Source organism: Pseudophryne corroboree, chromosome 4, assembly GCF_028390025.1.
Source record: "Pseudophryne corroboree isolate aPseCor3 chromosome 4, aPseCor3.hap2, whole genome shotgun sequence".
Classification (NCBI taxonomy): domain Eukaryota; kingdom Metazoa; phylum Chordata; class Amphibia; order Anura; family Myobatrachidae; genus Pseudophryne; species Pseudophryne corroboree.
In genome coordinates, this window is record NC_086447.1 from 411,149,535 (window position 1) to 411,166,893 (window position 17,359).

A 17,359-nucleotide genomic window follows, 5' to 3' on the forward strand; every position below is an offset into this window, starting at 1 on the left:
TTCACATGCATTTGGGTACCTAAAAGTCACGATAATCAATTCCCTAGCAATAGAATGGTGTTTAGAAGCTCAAATCGAATGTCTAACTTTATTCTATTCATTTGGTGATTTCAAGTTCGATTTTGAGTTTGATTCAGAGTTCGATTTCAAATCGAACTTTAGTAAATGAGGAGATTCTATATTGGACTATGGGAAAACATCAATGTTTTTTAGAAATTAAATTTCTATTGGGATGTAAAATCTAACGGAAATCAAATGGAAAAAGAATGCCAAAATCCCTTCTAAATAAAAATCGAACAATAGTAAATTTTGCCCCTGGTGCAAAACTATTATTCCAGGTTTTTTAACTGAACGTTTAGTTTTATACAAATCATTACTAATTATTGCCGAACAATCTAATAGGCTATTTTTCATTATATCAAATGTAAAACCACTGTTTATGACTGGGTAGAAGCATAAGGAACAAAGGGATTGTAAAAGTTTGGTGTGTGTAAGAGTTGTGTAGGGGAGATGACCCTGTAAATCTCTTACAGTGTTTATTGTCATATACTGATGATGTTGCTGTAATAGTAGCTATTGGCTAATGTGTATTATAGGGGAATTAAATAGTAATAGAATTAAGAAGAAAGCAATAGAGTTTATAGAATAATCTTACAAAAGAGCTAGCCTACAGTGTATCTGAATTTATAACCTAAATGTGATTCCTCCAAAACTATTTCTGTTATGTTACACAGCACTTATACTGTGTCTCCTCAACAAAATAACACCGGGTTTATTATTATACCAATCAAGATTACCCTACAGGCAATATGACTGCTTTACTATCTACCTGGATATTGTGTTGCTGTGGTAACTTTTGTATCTAAGGAACTATATTAAATATTGCATGTTAGACACAGGTGCCAAGTACTATGTATATTTTATATTATTTGCAGCTATAATGCACTACAGGTGTGGTACGTAATAAAAACTGTCTGCAGAAATAGAGATATTGCTAGTAATAGAGGTATTTGTATTTTTAATAGAATTTAATTTACTGTATATTTCGTACAGTTGTTAATATTTTTACATGTCTTTGTATTATTATTTTTTTGTTGTTGGTGGAGTATAAAAGTTTTTATTGCAAAAATGATGTGCTCCAAATCACCACATCACATCACAGTGACAGTACCCCATTGTAGAAGATTTGCTTATCTCTATTTTTAATTTATTTAAGAGGAGGCCTTTTTGTTCCTTTTCAATGCACTGCAACCGAGGGGTGATGCAGGCTTTGGTGCTTCAGCTTTGGTGCTGCTTACTTGGAGGCTGCAGTGATTCTTAGATATGGTAACGCAGCAGGAGGCGTCGGGTATGATCAACTGCAGGTGTGATCAACTGCTGCATCCAAGGTCGCAGCATCGGATTACTTGTGACACCATTACACCATCTACATTCCATTGCACTGGCATACAGGGAGATGCCCAGCACAGCACAAGTCCGCCCCACATGCCGGGTCCTGCCCCCCCCGGAAACATGCGAATGCATCGCACAACGGCGATGCTCTTGCATGTTTAAGGTTGCCCTTTGCTTACGCAGCCTATCTGCTAAGGTAGACGGCAACCTGCCATATTTTGGGTTGCAGCGGCTGCGTGTGACATCATGCAGCTGTCATGGGCCACCCAGTAAAGACACATCTGTGTTTTCCAGGCCAACCCCCCCCAACATCACAATGCTGTCCCTGAAAATGCCAATGCGATGCCCCCTGCCACGAATGCCTCTGCCTGTCAATCAGGCAGAGGCGTTCGCATATGTGAAATGCCGTCGCATCTCACAGTGTGCACACGCGCAGTGTGGGTTCTGCGTGTGCGCACACTTCAAAAGCCCCCAGCATGTGAACGCATTTGTTCCATGCTGAATCGGGCACTGTGTGAACCCTGTGGTAACGCAGACCAGTTTCTGCAGCTCCATCCCTGAGGCCACTAAATCTCTGTTGGAAGACTGAGACCCTGGCCTTACCACTCTACCAAAACGGATGTGACACCCCCCCAAAAGGCTGCAGACTATAGATACCTTTATGTCAGCAGCTGTACTGAGTCCTACGCATGTGCAATGCAGGTTCAGCACAAGTGTCCTATGTTTCACTGCCATGGTACCTTAATCAGGCCTCCTATCCTTATTAATGCGTTGTAATTAAGGCATTTTCTAAAAGATGGTTTTACTGTAGAAATTTAAACAATTAGTACTTAAAAACAGAACATATAGTTGTCAGGGACCTCACTTTATCCAGGACTTTTTCAGAAGAACCCTGTTCTCTATCGGTTAGAGTGCTGTAATTCAACCCACTCAGCTGCCACTAGCTGTGTTAGCATTACAAAAAGGGGTCACATATACCCAAACACCTTTTTGACAATTGCACCTAAGGCTTAGCAATATCCACATCCACACAGTTTAGGATACATTATAACAGTGTATTATTAATAACCCCAATAGCACAGGCTACCCAGCACAACAACCCAGACAGCCACGTAATATTGTTGGGTGCCTACTGTTTCAGCATTTAATAAGAATTTGTAGCATATTCTAGTGGTCTTACAACCTCTTCAACAGATTGGGTCTTCCAACCTTTTCATGCTGGGCGGAAGTAAGGTAAGAGATGGTCGGGATCCGTGGGACCTACTGAGGTGGCCAGATGGTGAGTGAGGGGAACTTAAGCAGCAGGGTGGATGGCACACGCACACATACTCTCTCATATATATATATATAGAGAGAGAGAGAGAGGGAGAGAGAGAGAGGCTCTACCTTGCGCAATGTGTATAAGAGGCTCTACCTGGAGTAACATGCATAAAGAGCTCTACCTGGCAAAACGTGTACAAGGAGCTCTACCTGGTATGACATGTGTAAGGGGCTCTACCTGGAGTAACGTGTATAAAATGGGCTCTACTTCATGTTACATGCATAAAGGAGGCTCTACCTGGCGTAATGTGTATAAGGGGCACTACCTGGCGTATTATAAGGGGCTCTGCTCTACTGTGGTGTAATGTGTGTAAGGGACTCTAACATGGCATCATGTGTATAAGGTGTACTACTGTGTGGTGTAATGTGACTGACAGACACTACTGTGTGATGTAATATGAATTGGTACTATTCTGTGGCCACTCCCCTTCCCCATGGAGCCATGCCTCTATATTTTTTTTATGAGCAGATATGTTTTCTTAGACTCAGAGTTCCAGTCTACAATCATCTGCTTTTGGTTTACATTAAAGTTATGTTCATTGCCCTTGGAAGTTAGTTTTGGTACAATTTGAAGATAGGTGTATGTGGACACATCTATAGTGTTAATAATTAATAATGTTAGATTTGCTCCAATGCTCCAAAGAACAGGCGACTTGGATTGTGGAATGGTGCCCACATCTGAAAAATAAAAATATCCAGCTGAGATGCACTGTCACTACTGCTGCATCTAGTGGCTTACAGTGATTGCTGGTTCTCTGTACTCTTTGCATGAGTGCTAGGTGCTAATTTGTACTGGCCACACTCACTCTAAAATCAACCAGTTGGAACCACTGTTTGCTTCTGAAGCAAATTTACAGTGTTGAGCTGGAGTGCACTCTCTCCCAACACTAGGGATTCTGCTAGGTTGTAGACTTGCACCTTCTAGTCAGAGGCGTTGGACTGGAGCACAAAGGGCCCAGTGGTGAATGCAATGGTTAGGGACACATTCAATAACGCAGAGGGCCTTATTAACAACAGAGCTGATGGAGCTGCAGCTCCAGGCCCACTCTCCAAAATAGGCCCACTGATTCTGCAGATCGCTGTGTCGCTGTAGATAGGAAACAAATGTTTCCTTCTACTGCAGCCTGCAGTGTCATAGGCCCTGCCCCCTCTAGCATCAACAACACCCCTCCTCTACCCCTGCGCCAAGTCCTGTCCACTCTGTTGCTCACCTCTGCTGGTGTTCATGCTGGGATGCTGTGGTTGGTCCCTCCCCCAGCCATGGGCTGTCCTGCTGCTGCTGTATTTTGAGTGAGTAGGCAGAAATGTCCAGATAGCCCCTCTCACCTCTAGGAACAGGCCTGCCCTCTCCTGCTCCTAGACCCCCCAGCTGCCTCCCTCTTTTCTTCTGTTCCTCCCATTCCTATCCTCAGGCCCGCCCCTCCTTGTCCCCTGTCCTATCTGAGCCTGTCCTATCTATGCTGATTCTCCGGAGGTGTGGCTTCTGTGCATGCAGCCAGGAACCCGAGAAATATGACAGAGAAATCCTCCTTACAGGTAACTGCCTGTGTAAGGTATGTTCTAATGTAATGGGAGGGAGGATTAGTGCAGTGGAGTGCAGTGATGTAGTGTGGGGAGTTACAGCTGATATGTAATGTGTGTGGGGAGCATTGTAGTGATGTAGTATAGGCAGGTAGTGTAGCGATGTAGTGTAGTGATAGTGTGTGGAAAGGTAGTGCAGTACAGTGGTGTGGGAAGGTAGTGCAGTACGGTGGTGTGGGAAGGTAGTGCAATATGGTGGTGTGGGAAGGTAGCGCAGTAATGGGGTGTGGGAAGGTAGCGCAGTAATGTGGTGTGGGAAGTAGCACAGTGCGGTAGTGTGGGAAGGTAGTGCAGTATAGTGGTGTGGGAAGGTAGTGCAGTACAGTGGTGTGGGAAGTTAGTACAGTATGGTGGTGTGGGAAAGTAGTGCAGTATGGTGGTGTCGAAAGGTAGCGCAGTAATGTGGTGTGGGAAGGTACCGCAGTACGGTGGTGTGGGAAGGTAACGCAGTACGGTGGTGTGGGAAGGTAGCACAGTACGGTGGTGTGGAAAGGTAGTGCAGTACAGTGTTTGGAATGGTAGTGCAGTACGATGGTGTGGGAAGGTAGTGCAGAATGGTGGTGTGGGAAAGTAATGCAGTACGGTGGTGTCGAAAGGTAGCACAGTAATGTGGTGTGGGAAGGTTGTGCAGTATGGTGGTGTGGGAAGGTAGCTCAGTAATGTGGTGTGGGAAGATAGCACAGTAATGTGGTGTGGGAAGGTAGCACAGTATGGTGGTGTCAGAAAATAGCGCCATACGGTGGTGTGGGAAGGCAGCTCAGTAATGTTGTGTGGGATGGTAGTGCAGTAAAGTGCTGTGGGTAGGTAGCACAGTAATGTGGTGTGGGTAGGTAGTGCAGTACGGTGGTGTGGGTAGGTAGCGCAGTACGGTGGTGTGGGAAGGTAGCTCAGTAATGTGATGTGGAAAGGTAGATGTAGTGAGGGACTGTAGTCTGGAGAGGTAGTGCACTGAAATAGTGTGGAGATGTAGTGTGGGGAGGTAGCATAGTAATATACTGCAGGGATGTAGTGCAGTGATGTAGTGTGAATAAGTCTCGTAGTGATATAGGGCCTAATTCAGATCTGGATGCAGCAGCAAATTTTTTAGCTAATGGGCAAAACCAGGTGCACTGCAAGGGGGGCAGATGTAACATGTGCAGAGAGAGTTAGATTTGGGAGGGGTGTGTTCATACTGAAATCTAAATTGCAGTGTAAAAATAAAGCAGCCAGTATTTACCCTGCACAGAAACAATATAACCAACCCAAATCTAACTCTCTCTGCACATGTTATATCTGTCTCCCCTGCAGTGCACATGAGGGGTAATTCAGAGTTGATCGTAGCAGCAAATTTGTTAGCAGTTGGGCAAAACCATGTGCACTGCAAGTGTGGGGTCGTTGCGTCGACGCCCCCTCCCGCCCCGCGAACGCCTCTGCCTGTCAATCAGGCTGAGGCGTTCGCAGATGTGAGATGCCGTCGCATCTCACAGTGTGTGCACGCGCAGTTTGGTTTCTGTACGTGCGCACACTTCAAAAGGCCCCAGAATGCGAATGCTGCCGCACAGTGCAAAGTGTGTGGGGGAGGATAAAATAATCTAATAATAGGGTAAATGGAGACACGTAGAAGGGGGATAAAGAAAGGACAGACACAAATAAAAAGGAAACACATACATTCAGGGGGCACTGTAGCAGCAAACTCTCTAGGGGGTTTTATCCACAACAAATTGAAGATTCAAGTGGATGAAGGTGTTATGTTATGTTTAGAGAAACTGAGATATTTAGATATTTATCAACTTAAACTGACTTGAGAATTGGACATAGCACTTTTATCCAGAAAATATATCAGTAAATATAAATAGACTGATATAGGCAGGGTCGGACTGTCCCACAGGGGTACCAGGGAAACCACCGGTAGGCTCCACTGTCCGAGGGCCCACTCCTTCCTCTAGGGATCAGGTTCCAGACTGTGCACTTGTATTATACATGGTAGATATGTTGCATTACACTGCACTAAACTATTGTGTATTTCAAGCCCCTGTGGAGGCTGTCCATACTCCCTTTGTAGGCTGGCCACACCCCTAAGTATGGGCCCCTACAACGGCATTTTCCCGGTGGGCCCTTCATGCCCCAGTCCGACCCTGGATATAGGGGGAGCAGAGTTGCTCAAAACTGAACAATGAATGTAAGAGAAGCAGCAGGATGTGATCACCTGGTGGTGAAGCAGTCATGGGACTACAGCAGCATGTCCACTGTGAGTTGATATTATGGAACATATTTTGCCAACCACCTCATTCACATTTAGATAATATATTATAGCATCACTTTAAATGACCAGCTCTTTCAGTTATAGTTACATTTTCTGTAGCATGCATTAAATCCAAAGGCAAGCAACTGAGATTAAAAAGTATTTCTAGCAACTTTCATCTACATACTGTATTTCTGGATAATTAATTTACTTTCTCTACCTAGGGCAAGTCTGAGATTACATGTTTAATACTGTGGAAAACATGGTTAGAGTCCAAATACTCCTGAAATAGCAAATTGTCCATTGTAGTAACATTTACCATAACAATGCAGAGCTTGTGGGCTTCATCTTAAAAAACAGTGGGGTGTACAACACGATCAATGCCACCATTCTGCTAACTCTGAATACATGTAAAAAGAACAAGGACAAATATGGATTATATATGCTTTTAAAGCTATAAAATGTTCTCTTTATTACATATTTATATAAAATGTCAATATGTTATATAATATTAAATTATTCCAACTATTTAAACTTTAAAGGGTATTTTGGACAGCCTTCATTTATGTAACTTTCCTCATGTATAGCAGGCAGCAGTGTCCTGCAGAGATCTCCTTTCTTACCCAATGTTTGCCCTCTTTATAAATAGAAAACTCAAAAATGTAGAGGAAATTTCCCCATTTATATATACATCATTTTCTTATTATGATATTCACCTATACTCATCTCCGGGTTGCTGAAGTTCCTGTGGACAGGCAAGGGTACCTCCTGGACTATAAAGTACCTGGAATGGAGAATTCTAGGCATGATGAAAAGGATTCATTCTGGCACTTTGTTGGTCTTAATAGTGATGTACTGTATGTACTCCTCCTCAACGTGTGAAGCTTACCCAAAGCCTACCTGAGTCATACACATGGTGAGAATATCTCCAATTTATATCCTCTCAACAAATTTCAACAGTGTACACTATATATTTTTCTCTTCACAACACATGTAGAGGGGGAGTTCATACACAACACTATTAGGACCGAGAAAGCATCAGGACAAATCACTACCATATCCACTGGAACTAAGGTTGACAGTTCCATTGTCCCAGGCATCAAATCCCTGGTCTCTGCATACCCAAGAACCTTTGGCTGTAGTCAAGCTCAGCCCCAGGCTACTAGCACCCTGTGTGAAAAGTTTTAATGCGCCCCCGCTACCAATCCTACTATATCCTTCTCACAGTAACAAAAATCACATTCGAAAAAAAAAACCCACACAGTTCAATGAGCAAAACTCTCCAACTCTATACTGATTCTGAGTCGGACATATTTTTGCGGATTGCTATGTACTGCACACAGTTCCTGTGTACTGATATGCGCAGGATCAGCCATAGACTTACTGGTGGATTAAAGGGAACACACTTTACAAGTAATGGGCATTTCAGGACTTAAACCGAGCGCACGCAAGGAACTGTTCCATCACATGTGAGTGTCATTTACATGTATGCTGAATCGTAATGTGCGGACTGATATGGGAAGCTTGTTTCAGCATGTGGTGGGTGCAAGTCCACATACATATGCCGTGGCTGTGAGCGGTATAGGCAACCACATGCAGTTGCATGGATTTTCAGCATACATTAGCAGATTTTTACACTAGTATAACATAATGAGTTATGGTCGAGTGAAGAAGCAACCGCTGATTTGTAATGTCACGCTCAGCTTGAGTTGAAAATCTGACGACTGACAATTGACTGAGGGAGCAGCTTTCGGCAAAGGAAGGAAACGAGGTGGCTGAATATAGTTCTTACTCATGGATTGAAGAGTTGGCACGAAGATGAAGAGTCGTAGGCAATGAGGACAATGACTGAGAATGATACACCGAAGAAAGATTCATTCAGCTTTAATGAGACTTCAATAATACACCACAACTATGCGATACGTCCGAGTGAGTTATGAAGAACAAAAAGTTTGTGACTTGTAGACGGTGCAAGTGAATGGAGAAGTGACTTGTGATTTGTAAACCATGCTGAAGAAAACTGAATGAGGAGATTACTTGTGATTTGTAATCAATGCTGAAGAACACTGAATAAAGAGATGACTTGAAGAACCATGTTGAAGAGAGGATCACTGTGAGCACTGACAGCACGCAGAGACCCTCTACCAGATAGAGGACCCAGCAGTTAAACTGCAAGGGTAGGTGGACTGTAAGCAAAGGACTGCAATAACTGAACTGACCTGACCACCGGACAGCCTCCACAGAACCAGGATACCAGGGGTTAACCTGGGAGCACAGAGCTTGAGCACCGTACAGCAGCAAGTAACTTGAAGCACTGGCACATAGCTAAGTATCAACCCCTTTTTATAAGGGAAAACAGCACCGAATGTCTGGACATGAACTGGGATACCTATTGGCTTGGCTTGGTCTCCAACATGGCGGCTCCCTGCACAGAGGACACATGTGGAACCAGCACACAGCCACTACCTCTGGCCTCAGTCTCCCTGACGTCGCACTCCAGCAACAGGACACTTGGAAACAGACACCTCCGGCTGCAATGCTCTGCTCCCCAGGACCCGGACCCCGGCCTCCAGATGCCTGGCAGCCGCACCGGAGGACATCGCTGCCGCAGCTCCTATCTGCCGCAACCACCCCAGCCAGCTAACAGGAAGGCCGCAGGGACCAGAACCGGAGGTAAGACTACGGATGCTGACATGTAACACTCAGAATCAGCCACTTTCTGGTTAAGTAAAATGACATATATATTATTTATCCACGTGCACAGAAATAAATTGGAGATTATATATTTTCGACATACCCGGAAATGGGTTCCACCCTTAGCAGATGATCCTGCATCATTTGATCACTAAGCTGCCCCTGTGTGATTGTCTCTCTGTATTGCGCCATTAGTGCTGAGATGACCATTGACCATCAAGCAAGTTCCAGTCTATGGAGATTGGAGTAGGTGTCCCTACTTAATCCGGCTCTGGGTCTTAGTAGTGCACTGTACATACTTGGCCAATAGAGAAAGAAGGGGGAGCTGGAGGAGGAGTTATATGGAAGCAGAGGTGGTGACACACATATCAAGTAGTTCTGTCTGTTTGAATCAGACTGTAAATGCCTGCATGCTTCATTCAAGAGCAGCCCAGGAGGCATATGCACCACAGACCACCTCTGGACACAACAGCATTGCTAAAATGGAGAACAATGTCTGCAATGTCAACTTACTGGCAGGCTCCTCTCTCTAGTGGGTGGTCATGTGCATACCTGGACCACCCATAGTTTCACCAGTGTAGGTAAGTAGTTGGTAGTAGTTAGGTTAGATAATAGGTAGTAGGGAGGAATGTAAGCAGTAGGCAAGTAGTAGAACGGTATGTAGTCAGTGGGTTGGTCAGGTCTCCCTAGCACAGTGCATGCAGCATGAGCACTGCCACTAGAAGAGAAAGTGAAGGCAACCAGAGAGCCAATGCTGTGCATGTATATCAATGCTAGCAGGTGGCGCTGTTATACAAAAGGTGAGAGAGGCAGCAGCTAGTCTAGTGGAATTATCCTCCAACCAGCAGCACTGCCCAGATGTTACCGAGCACACTATGGCCACCAGGATGTCATCAATAGTATCATCACTAGTGGTGGCAGACACCCCAGCTGTGGTGGGAGGTATCAGCTTTACAGGAAGGCACTGCAAGGAAGAAGATGAATGCTGCCTGGGCCAAAAGTTCAGTAGGCCCTACCACTGATGATCAGCAGTACCAGTTCTGGCAGCAGCAGCTGCACTGCACCCCCTAATGGGTGATGCCCATGTGCAGCCACTCTGTTTGAATGACCCTTGAGTCGGCCCTGACTCTAGTCACCCACAATCCAACTAGTTCTAGAAGGAGTGGTAAAATATACAAGTTAACGAAAAGCAAATCGCTATAGAGAGTAAAACCAATCCTAAAAAGTTTTATGAATACATAAACCATAAAAGGTTAAAGAAGGAGAACAAAGGCCCATTAAAAGATTAACTGGGAGCCTTGATTAATGATGACTAAAAAAAAGTGGAAATGCTGAACATTTTTTTCCCCCTCAGTATTCACCAGGGAGGATCAGACGGTGACAGTAGTGCATAACGATAGTGAAGGTAATGTCTCTTGGCTTGATGCTTGTTTAAGTGAGGAAGTAGTCCTGGAGAGACTAAGCAACATAAAGATAAATAAATCACCAGGCCCAGATGGTTTTCATCCAAGGGATATTATGGAGCTTAGGTCACAGCTAGCAAAACCCCTATACTTGATTTTCTATAGTTCAATTAGATCAGGCATGGTACCAAAGGATTGGCGCATAGCTGAGGTAGTGCCTTTATTTAAAAAGGGAACTAAAAATAATCCTGGTAACTATAGACCAGTTTGTTTCACCTCTATAGTGGGTAAAATATTAGAAGGAATTTTGAGGGATAGCATGGCGGATTATCTGCAGGCTACTAAGATAATTAGTAAAAGTCAGCATGGGATTGTAAGGTACAGGTCATGTCAAATTAACTTAATTAGCTTCTACGAGGAAGTGAGCGATAATCTTGACCAGGGAAAAGCAGTGGATGTGGTCTGTTTAGATTTTGCAAAAGCAAATACAGTGCCTCACAGGAGACTGATCATCAAATTAAGGGAACGTGGCCTAGGATATACTATTTGTACATGGATAAGTAATTGGCTGGATAACAGAGTACAACGAAAAGTGGTCAATGGGATGTTCTCCAGTTGGGCACCAGTAGTCAGCAGAATACTGCAAGGGTCCGTACTTGGCCCGCTACTGTTCAATATATTTATCAATGATCTAGGAATAGGCCTGGAAAGCACAGTGTCAATCTTTGCAGATGATACTAAACTGTGTAAGGTAATTAATTCAGAAAGCGATGTGGAGTCTCTACAGAATTACTTATTTAAACATGAAATCTGGTCGTCTAAATGGAAAAATGAGGTTCAGTATAGAAAAATGCAAAGTTATGCATTTTGGGACAAAAAACAAACTTGAATCCTACACTCTAAATGTCGATCATAGCCATAATGACCATTTCACCCTATTGACCTTTTGTCCATGGCTACCTTTTCCAGTGTCGACCTTTCATAGGTTGACATTTTGTCCATGTTAACCTTATGGGGTCCACGTAATTACTGTCAACCTAGACATTGTAGACGTGTTTCTACAAATGGTGATCCCAGATGGAAAAACTTTCCACACTAAATACAAAAATGCAAAAAAAAAGTTTGTTGTCCATTTTCGTGTTGACCATTGTCATGTCAACCTAATGCATGTCGACCATATGAGGTCAACCCAATGACTGTCGACCTAGACATTGTAGATCCTCTATACCACACCCCACGCACACTTTGTTTCTGTGCATGTTACCTCTTACAGACCTTTTAAATACTTTGAACACAAGGCAATAGTCATGTATAAAAGTAATACAGTAGTTATAAAAATTCAATTAAATTCAATAATATTGAAAACACAAAATTCAAGATGCACATACCTGCCAAAAATGTTACACATTAGACCATGACTCGAAACATGCTGCTGTATATAGGGTTTCGCTGTTCACTGTTTGGCACCCAGAAATCAGTACCATCTCACAAACACATGGACAGACATGTATTTTCATTATTAATGTTCCTGGCTTCTTAATACACATACATCTTTGTAAGTCAGCTTCTGTCATAGAACTCATACACACTGGAAGCAAAATGGAGTGTCCTAAAATGGTTAATAGAAACCATTTGTCTTATAGAGCACATTATCTTCCAGCACCACAACAAGTCTTTTTCACAGATGTAAGCATTGTTTGGAACAATAGCCCTCATGATGTTATCTGATGAATTGTATCAATCACCATGAGGAGATTTGTTAATTCTGAGGGCTTGTCTACTGAAAGGCAAATATTAATGCTATAGGCACTAGCATCTATAGTGAGAAAAGTGACAAATGACCATGTATTGAAGATGGAAATGAGGAAACATCTGTGCAGTTGGATGATAATTAGAGCTGGAATGCAAAACTAAAGTCTTGTAATGTGATTAATGCAATAATGCAGTGTTGCCGCCAGAATAGATAGTGCTATCTTTTCATTGACAGCATCAGAAACATGAAATTGCAGCTAATGTTTTTCTATTCATGAGGTGGTAATAAACTACTTAATTTAAAAGATATGTAGTATTTTTGAATACTTACCATTGTGCTTGGTAATGTTCAAAATAATGAACCAGCACTACAAGATCATATAAACACTTGAAGGTGGAAAAATATAATTTCCGACTGCAATATCCTCTGATATCCAGACTAAACACAATGTTAATTATAACTCTGTTATATATTTTTACACTACGGCATGCACAACCATGACTGAAAATGCTATAATGGATCTGATTTGACTTATGGATGAACCTGGCATTGTTTTGCATTGTACGTGCTCTGTGGTTGAGCATCAACAACTACAGGCCAAAAGGTTTTGCCAAGCCCAACAAATAAATGAATGACCCACACACCAGTCATCTAATGAGTCCTTGGTACAACCTGATGCCCTGTGATTGTTAATAGCCTATTTCGCTCCTAAACTGATACACCAGAAAACAATATATCGATTACAAAGCTGGGGCATCCACAATTCAAGCAGCATCGCAATCAGAAAAAAATGACTAGAGAAGTACATAGACAGAAGGGCGCACAAAATGCCAAGTCTGGGGCTGCAGCTAAGTACACCATTGCCCACCCATTTAAACCACAAGCTAGAAGAATCCAAAGCATCAGTGATGTACTGCAGAAGAAGGCTGTGGACCGAAGTTTGAGGCCAAATCCTCTTTCTGTTAAAATCACTCAGAAAAGACAATCAGATTAACGTCATCTTTAATATCTCTGGAAAAATTAAGTTTATGATGGGGCGTTAAAATCCCAGTGGTTGACCTCTCCAGCTTTCTGTAGAAGACCTGACCTAAGGAATGATGTGAGAAGAAAAATTAAGTAACCCAAGCAGGTAACGTTAGCATAAAGCTACCTTTGCTACCAAACAGCAATGTATATTCTCCACCATATTCTGTACCTTATTAATGATCAAACAGCAACATCCTGCGACCATATCAATCTCAATCCATAAATACAGACTGGACATAGTTCTCTTGGCTTTGTCATGTGCCACAGCCACACTGAAACTATGAAAAAGCCTGTGAACAAAACAGCATGGGGGAGATGTACAATAGGAAGCCTTGAAAAGTGATACATTTCACGGTTATAAAGTAACAGCCAATCAGCTCCTAACTGCCGAGTTACAGGCTGGGCTTGAAAAATGACAGTTAGGAGCCGATTGGTTGGTACATTTTATCACTTTTTAAGGTTTAGTACATCTGTCCCCATGTCTCCTCAAATTCTGCTACCCACAGGACCCATGAGAAGAAAGTCCCCACGTATAACCTTGTTGCCTTCCTGAATGCACCACTGAACAACAAGACGGACTCTCTCAAAGAGGGCACAAGACACTGCACAGCCCATGGGCAAGCATCAACATATCAATATAATATTGTCCAGTCAACAAAATCCCATAAAACAGAAGAAATCCGGATGGATCAGAAGCAAACAAAACACCAAAGTCACTCTTCGCCAGCAAGATCCCAGGACCAAAATTCCAGTCCTGAGCCAGCGCATCATCAAAAAATATATGCCATATATCATGAACAATTTTGGCATCATTAACTGGCACACCCAAAGGCAAAATGCACAAAGTCTACACCTTTAACTTGGACATTATCAGCAATTGATAAGGAGGTCATGAATGCATCAAGTAGACGTTACAATATTAACATGTGTGCACTTGCCAAGGTCTTCATTGCTAGATTGTGGTTCGCTAAGGAATCACCGGTCATACAAGCCTGGATTTCCTTAGTAAATTAAATGATACTGCATGAGAAGTTTGTCTACTTGACTATAAATACGGAATAAAAATACTTAGCTGTTTGGGCTAACTGGATAGAATCTCCATATTCCAATAGTGCACGACATAGAGATTGATAGGACGGACTGCTGTAGGGAATCTCTAGGTTTTTGTGTGCTGTTTCTATGTATAAGCTGTTATTGACCTCTCTACCTTGAGCATGTTGGACCTACCCCCAACCTGCAGTCAGCCATGTGGTGAATATTTCCTATGAGCTCTTAGCACTGCGCCTTCTCTTTTCTGTATTTATTTATCTGATCTTGATGTGAGTTTATGACTGGATGTATGTATATGTATGTATGTATGTATGTATGTATGTATGTATATATATATATATATATATATATATATATATATATATAAAAAAATAAAATCGATCGAAATAACACAGTGTCACTCTAGGTCTTACAGTAGTGCAATCGTCAAATAGTGTATTAAAAAATATTCATCACATAACCCTTATTTTTTAATACACTATTTGACTATTGCACTACGCTAAGACCTGGAGTGACACCGTGTTATTTCGATCGATTATATACACCACTACGGATGGCACCCAGGCCATTTAACCTTTTAGGACCAGGAGTTCCGGGCACCACCACTACTCTCTCTCTCTCTCTCTCTCTCTATATATATATATATATATATATAGATATACTGTATTTATATATATATATATATATATATATATATATATATATATACTGTATATATATATATATATATATATATATGTACTCGGCACACCAGTGATCATATGTAGATAGTACCTGGTGCCTTCTCATACAAAGCTGTTTGTTTCCATACGAACATACGTGAGCGGCACTCTGCGGATTTCCAAACAAGAACAGGCCATCACCCCGTTACTAGCAGCAACGTTTCGGTTTTTATTTAACCGTCATCAGGCTTACATACAAAAAAAAAACAATGTTCTTACCTATATCACCTTCTAACACCATGTGCAAACAGGTCCCGGGCCATTCAGAAACCTGAACTTCCGATGACGTCACTCAGAGTGGACCACAAGTGCAATAGAATCTAATTAACCCTTCACCAACAAGTTATGGATTAATCAAGCAAAACATGACTTTCAGGCATAAAAGGATGATGTTCAAAGTAGCCCAAATAAATTATTACAGGCATAATCTTAATTATCAAATAACAAGTAGCACTGCTGATACAACTCTAATATAATTCAAACAATAATAATCGTTCATAAAAAATTGATTATAAAAAACTAGAGAAAGATAAACATTCATTTAGACCATGGGGTGCTATGGTATTAAGGTAATGGATCCAACGTGTTTCACATTGTAATAGCAGTTTGTTCCTGTCACCACGCCTCCTGCTCTCCGGAATATGGTCAATAATTTTGTAGAGAGGTTCATGCATTAGGAGGAGGTGCAGGCCCTGACATGCCAGAGGGAGCATTATGGGGTTGCTCCAAGGTAGGTAGCTCTTAGCTTAGACATATTGTAGTAAGGAGCCATTTATCATGTGCCTCCTTGCTGGTTAATATTAGACCCAGATTGGGGTAATGGAGGTGTGAGGTGTGGTGCCTCTGGACTGGCTGAGCTGGATGGCTGTAGTGTGGCATACCTTTACATTCTATTAACGCTTTTAACTTATTAATTTTTTAATACTATTTCTCTATTTTAATTACATTTCATGTTTGTATCACCCTCTCTGTAGCTTCGGCTTCCTAAATACTAATTTATTAACACTATAGTTTTTTTACTGGTATGCTACGCTGGGCTTTCTGGCTCATTCTGGTGTTTTGGGGTGCCACACCCTGCACCTAGATATAGCGCTAGGGACCCCAAATATACAGAGATGCCTTGATGCGGCTTTGGGGCTTAACCACACATTTGCGCAAATATGTGTAACGAAGATCTCTGAATTCTATTATTGTGTGGGATTTATATCTAGTTACTCTTATCATTCAGGGTGCTGGGGGAAACCAAATGCCTTTTTTTCTTGCTCAGAAATACCCCTCCCTTTTCGAGCACCTGAATGATATCACTAAGCTAATTGTGCATCTACCAATATATATGTCTGTTGTGAGAGGCAGAGAGGTTCCTGCATTAGGAGGAGGTGCAGGCCCTAACATGCCACATGGAGCATTATGGGGTTGCTCCAAGGTAGGTAGCTCTTAGCTTAGACATATTGTAGTAAGGAGCCATTATCATGTGGCTCCTTGCTGGTTAATATTAGACCCAGAGTGGGGTAATGGAGGTGTGAGGTGTGGTGCCTCTGGACTGGCTGAGCTGGATGGCTGTAGTGTGGTATACCTTTACATTCTATTAACACTTTTCACTTATTAATTTTTTAACACTATTTCTCTATTTCAATTACATTTCATGTTTGTATCACCCTCTCTATAGCTTCGGCTTCCTAAATACTAATTTATTAACACTATAGTTTTTTCACTGGTATGCTATGCTTGGCTTTCTGGCTTATGCTGGTGTTTTGGGGTGACACACCCTGCACCTAGATATAGCGCTAGGGATCCCAAATATACAGAGATGCCTTGATGCGGCTTTGAGGCTTAATCACACATTTGCGCAAATATGTGTAACGAAGATCTCTGAATTCTATTATTATGTGGGATTTATATCTGGTTATTGTTATCATTCAGGGTGCTGGGGGAAACCAAATGCCTTTTTTTCTTGTTCCCCACATCCACCAGGCTCGTAGGATCAATAGGTGTTCCTGGATGCTGAACAAGCATCTGGAACACCTATGGATGGACTCTGAACTGTGCCTGTGTTAAATGATTCATACAGAAAAACACCCCAGGATCTTCAGGGGGCAGCAATGCAGTGAGGTAACCCAGAGTAGGGACTCAGACCACACAGTAGCACAGATGTCAACACACTGAGGGCAGAGGGTAGTGAAAATGTGTCAAGGAGTTG